Here is a 6,129-nt window from a genome sequence, read left to right on the forward strand (position 1 = left end):
TCCTTCCACAGGTTACTATTTTAATTTTTTAAATTTTTCTATGACTCTTTGAAATAAGCAAAGCAAACACACACATCTTTGCATCCCTTTTTTCAAATATTTTTCTTCACCTTGATTTGGTTTTGTTTAATTATATGCCATAGAGATCCCTCCCCTCCATAGGAGTATATAGAGGAACTATTATATTTTTTGTACTATTATAAATTCCTACCTATAGCACAAAGCAATCTCAAAATTAATAAATTTTTTTAAGTTAGGGACTTTGACCAAATTCTAGCAATTAGTAAATAATTACTATTTACTAATTCTGCAATTAGTAAATAAAACAGCATTTGAGAGGCTCCAGGTTTGTACTGAAATTCATACCAAGAAATCCAGGTTTATTGGCACTTCTAGAGATGGACTTTGCTGCTCAGTACATCATCTTATTCATTCATTTATTTATTTTGAACAAACAAATGTTTGTTGAGCACTTCCCGCCAGTATCAGGCATACCGAAATATACAAGATGCTCTCTGGCTTCAATGGTTATAATGTTAGCAGAGGAAACACACCCATCAGCACCTTGGTTCATGTATTAAGGGCTTGGCATCTGGTGCTGAAGTCCCTCTTTGTCCCTTCCTCTTGGCGACGGCAAAGGGCATGGAAGCGCAGGCAAGATGGGAGACTGCCCATGGTGTCAGCTTGGTCCCTAGAAGTTAGTAAGTGCATGTCTGCAGCTGACTTAAATGTCCAAGAAGAGATAGGGGTAGACATATAATACCTATTAATATTTGTCTTCTCCCCACACCCTCCCAGGTAATTTCCTTCCTGCGGTGCTGTTTTTCATCCTCTGGCTCACACCTTTGCTGTAACAGTCAGACTCTCAGCAGTAAGTATAACCATCTCAGACTCTCACTCCATTTCTATTAGTTTATCATTTTAAACGTCTCCTTTAAATGCCTCACCCCTCCCACCACCTTTCCCTTCCTCTAATGCGTCTCTTTTATAGCTTTCCAGTCATCCCTGCTGTTTACTCTTTTATTCTAATGTAACCAATCCGGCTCACACAAACCCAATTCATTCCAAAAGGGGACTTAATGTGCCATAAAACTAACAGGGAGATTGCTCTCAAGGTGGGCAATAAGCTGACACAGCACACAGGTAATATTTATACGGCAATGCTACTTCCTGAAATACCAGCCACTGCACTGCTTGCAAATCACAGGGTAATTATCTGCGTTAGGTCCTTAATCACTGGAGCAAAGCCCTTTGTAAGTAAACAAATATACTGAATGTGAGCCTGGATGCCAAGGAAAAATGAGACAAGGGAAAGACACTGTGCCAGGGTGAGGCGAGAAAGGGTGGAGGGGGAACCTCCCTGCAGTTTTTATGGGGGCAATAAAGTACAGTGGTCAATGTGAGGGTCTCTGAATTCAGACAGAGGTTTAAATAATGTAGTGACCTTGGGTCAGTTACTAATCTTGGATGTGCCTTGGTTCTGTTCCACAGAATATGACCCAAATACTCCCATCTCATGAATTTATTTGTTGAGGTGCTACTTAGATAAAGTGCTGACACTTAACTTAAAGGTGTTTCTTCTTCTTACCAATATCATCATCATCTTTATGTTCATCTATCACTACCAAGTTTTTCTTCTTAGAGACCTTTCTTTACTTTGGGAAGACCCAGAAGAAACCACAAATTGAACTGATTGTCACATCTGTTCCTATCCTGTTTCTGCAAAGAAGAACTAGCCACTGAGACTCACCCTTGAAGAAAAGGGTGACAGGAGGCACACTGTCAGTTTGCTGGTGTTATAGACTTACAAATGAAGATTAAGTTCTAATGTTTGGAGAGAAGGAAAAATGATACCTTCACAGAAGCTGCAGTTATGCTCCAGAGTTTACATTGCAAGTATTTGCTCTAGCCTGAATATCACTAGTACTAATGTCAAAGGATTCCTGGCACATTTCAGAGCCTTCTTATCTGTGACTCTCACACCCATCACCCCCAACCCCTCTTTTTTTTTTTTTTTTTGTAGTGTAGAATCACAGGCCTTAATTTTGGATGAGATAATTTTGTTCTGATGGATCCAAGCGTTGCTTAAAATTATATACATGCTTTAAAAGCATACAGAAAAAAACAACTTTGGCTCAATTAAGTTTTATCACCACTGTTACAAGGAAAGCCTCTTTTTTTTTTTTTTTTTTTTTTTTTACAATTCATTTAATAGCAACTGGTACGATAAAATTTCTCTACCTTTGGTTATCCCTTCTGTAGACAATGGTCTGCAAATCAGCACTGATTTTTTGCAAAAGTTATCACATTAGCTGTACTGTCATTTTTCTTAAGGTTGACCAAAGATAACCTAGAATCACAGCCATTATATATTCACACAAAATGACCATATAATAAAATTGGTTTATCACAAGCATTTATAAAACCAGACACAGGGAAAGAACCAAGTCTGGGGACACACTCATGGTCTTAATGTAGCGAATGTTTAGCCTGCCCTGACTATTACAAAATCAGAACAGTGAGGGTATTTGCAGAGGAAAGTCTCATTGCATGTGCTTTCCTATATTCTTGTCTGCTTTAATTTCAGCTGAATATTGCCAGAGGCTGGAAGATTCCAGGCATTTGAGAATAGATTCAAATTTGAGAATGGGCCTTGCGACTATTTCAAGGGAGACCCTTCAGTTATTATTATTTTTTTTTTAAAAAAGAACCTTTGAGTCTTGTAACAATAGCGCACATTTATTAGACATTTGCTGTCTGTCAAGCTGAGCAATAAGAACTTTGTATTAACTCATTAACTCCATCTCATATACTTTCATAATAGCTATTATTATTCTTATGTTACAGATGAGGAAACGGATGCACAAGGAGATTAAGTTATCTTTTCACAATCATACAGCTACTAAGTAGGAGTCAGGGCATTAAGCCCAGATAGTCTGGGATAGATAGATCCTGTATATTTGACAACCACACTGTACTGCCAATATGCATTTTCTACTCTTCAAGGCATCAGAAAAATAACCTTTCCAAAGATGAGTTGAAAAAAGTAAAATGCAATTGCCAATAGCTAATAGCATAAATTAATATGTTTTTAAATATTAAAATAGAGTTATCCCAAAGGGTCCTAAATAAATTGGGATTCTCAGTGTAAATGAGATTTCAAAGAACTTTTTGGATTCAATTTCTGACATGGTTATTCATGTAGACTTCCAGAACTCAAATGGCCTAAGAATATATTTCTACATTTTGCAACTGAGAAAATCTGTGGAGGGAAGTGGCATGGCCAAGGACACTACTGTGACTGAATAGAGACTACAGCCCTCCACCTCTGGTCCCTATTGCTTTTCTCTTTTCTTATTCACTCTGTAGATGGATTTGAATTTTAATAAATCAAGGAATAATGCATCTTGCTTTGATACAGACAAAATAAAATTAAGACAACCTTAATGTGAGGATGATAGTTTCTACATTTATCTTAAGAGGCTACATTGGACCTGCCATGTCCAGCTAAATAGAATTTGGAGATGGAGAAATGATGATATGTTAGGCAGAGGAGAATAATCTATGGTCATGTACTTCAGTGGCCCAGTGTGAAATTAATTCATTATTCCCAAACTATTGCCCTTGCTTTATAGTGAGGAAGGACCTAGGATGTCTCTTCTGTGTATGTCACACTGTGGACCATAGCTGTCATTGAGAGATAAAGTAATGTGTTTTACTTGTCAGTCAATCTGGGTAGTGAGGGCTATTTTCACTTTGTGCAAATGTTACAAACAACATGCTTAGTTGATTTTTAAGATAGTTGGACTGAGTTGCTTCTTATAAGCATTCACCACTGTGTTTTCCATTTCTGAAACACATTTCCTTGAAATCCTGCCAAAATTATAGTAACAACGTGGTAGGAGGTAGAATAATGGCCTGCCAAAGATGTCCACACCTTTGTCTCTGGAATCTGTGAATAAGTTACCTTACATGGTAAACGAGACTTTACAATTGTGATTAAGGAAATAGATTTTGAGATGAGATTATCCTAATGATCGAGGTGGGCCCAATCTTCCATTTCCAAAAAAAAAAAAAAAAGTAGGAGAGAAAAGCAGAAGGATTAGTCAGAGACGAAGGATTTCATCGGAGATGAAAGAAGAAAGAGGAGATACTCCAAGTTATTTGAGAGACTCAACTTGTCGTTGTTGGCTTTAGTAATGGAGGAAGGGAGCCATGACCGAGGAATGCAGGCAGCCTCTAGAAGCTGGGAATTACTCTCAGCTGAGAGTCAGTAAAGAAATGGAGATCTCAGTTTTATAATCACAAGGAAATGAACTTCGCCAACCACTTGAATGAATAAGGACTTGGAATATCTCCTAGAGCTTCCAGAAGAAACACAACACTTCCAACACCTTGCTTTTAACCTGCTGAGACCAAATGTCAGATTGACCTACACAACTGAAAGATAAATTTGTGTTGTCTTAAGCCATTAAGTTTATGGTTATTTGTTATAGCAGAATAGAAAGCTAATACAAATCCTTATTTGAAAAACATATTTCAACATCTTCAGTAATTTTCAGAACCACAAGAGAACTTATTCAGACCGGTCTGCCCTCTTAACCAAGGTTTCATTTTTTTTTTCTTTTTACCCACTGTCCTGATTTCATTCCTCTGCCCAACACATATTTTACAAATGGGTATCCTTTGATTATCCACTGGTGATTTCAATGTTACAGATAGTGCCACACATTGAGCTTAATGTCAGTGTTTGTATAGAAATTGATCAGGCTGGGTGCGGTGGCTCACGACTGTAATCCCAGCATTTTGGGAGGCCGAGGTGGGCAGATTACCTGAGGGCAAGAGTTTGAGACCAGCTTGGATAACATGGTAAAACCCCGTTTTTACTAAAAAATACCAAATTTAGCTGGGTGTAGTGGCACGTGCGTGTAATCCCAGCTACTGAGGAGGCTGAGGCAGGAGAATTGCTTGAACCTGGGAGGCAGAGGTTGCAGCCGAGATCACACCATTGCACTTTAGCTTGGGCAATAAGAGTGAAACTCTGTGTCAAAAAAAAAAAAAGAAGGAAATTGATCAAAATAATCATAGAGCTACCAGATAAACAAAATGATCACTACCAGGTAATTTCATAGAGACAGGTACATACTCTGTTGCCTACAAAGAATTAAAAAAAAAAGAGTTCATTATTCTCCCCCTCTCTCATGATAGAGTTCATCTCATTGTATCGAGGGGGTTAGGATTCATTTATTGGTTTTAGCTATTTAGGGCCCATTGAGCAGGTATGGGGTTAATCCAACCAAATCCACCAGGCTGAGAAGAAAGTGAGTTAGTTTCTCAAAGGAAATTCATGGTCTTGTCCCCAGAAGGAGGGTAAATGGATGCTGAGCTGAAAACAACAGATATTCAAGAAAGTATATTCCTTGCTATTCAAAATATACCTACACACCTACATTTTCATACATAAAACTCACTCAAGGGGAAACAGTTCAAGTCCAGGATTCCTCCTTAACTGATGTATAGCTTTCTTGGTCTCTTTGGGATGTTGCTCCTCCTCATTTTTTAATATATGCCTAAATTATAAATTTATCTACATCTAACTTAACCAATATGCTGTGGTGTACAGATGGTATAAGACTCCTCTTTGAAGAGGTAGATATTGGTGAATAGTATACAGTGGTTATATATCCATGGCAGTCATCACATGCTGCGGGTCAGAAAGTAGGAATTTTCGTCTCTGATAAAGGCAGAAAGTCTTGGTTAGTTAATCTGGTGGCCCAGGCGTTCTCTAATGGATTGTTCTTTTTTCATCGCCCTCTGTGGCCAGATTTAAGAAGGCCATTTTCTGCGTGTAGGTTGTACTGCTTTAGCAGCCTGTGTAACACAATGTGAGCTCAGGGACATGGGAATTTTCTTAAGGGTGAAGCTAGTGGCCCCCAACCTTTTTGGCACCAAGGACCAGTTTCATGGAAGACAATTTTTCCATAGATAGGGTCAGGGATGGTTTCTGGATGAAACTGTTCCACCTCAGATCATCAGGCATTAGATTCTCATAAGGAGTGTGGTACCAGTCAGTGGCCCGGGGTTTCGGGACCCCGGGTTAATCAATCATATAACAGTTAGATAAGCTTA

General features: G+C 38.5%; 1 non-coding gene across 1 annotated transcript; it reads right to left on the minus strand.

Annotated features, from left to right (window-relative positions):
• Positions 1 to 2,402: 2,402 nt before the first annotated feature.
• On the minus strand, positions 2,403 to 2,534 carry LOC129470831 (small nucleolar RNA SNORA72). Its single transcript, XR_008653353.1, has one exon. It is a non-coding gene; the product is annotated as a small nucleolar RNA SNORA72 (small nucleolar RNA).
• Between the last annotated feature and the right edge of the window lie 3,595 nt (positions 2,535 to 6,129).

The sequence above is a fragment of the Symphalangus syndactylus genome, chromosome 20, assembly GCF_028878055.3.
Source record: "Symphalangus syndactylus isolate Jambi chromosome 20, NHGRI_mSymSyn1-v2.1_pri, whole genome shotgun sequence".
NCBI classification, from domain to species: domain Eukaryota; kingdom Metazoa; phylum Chordata; class Mammalia; order Primates; family Hylobatidae; genus Symphalangus; species Symphalangus syndactylus.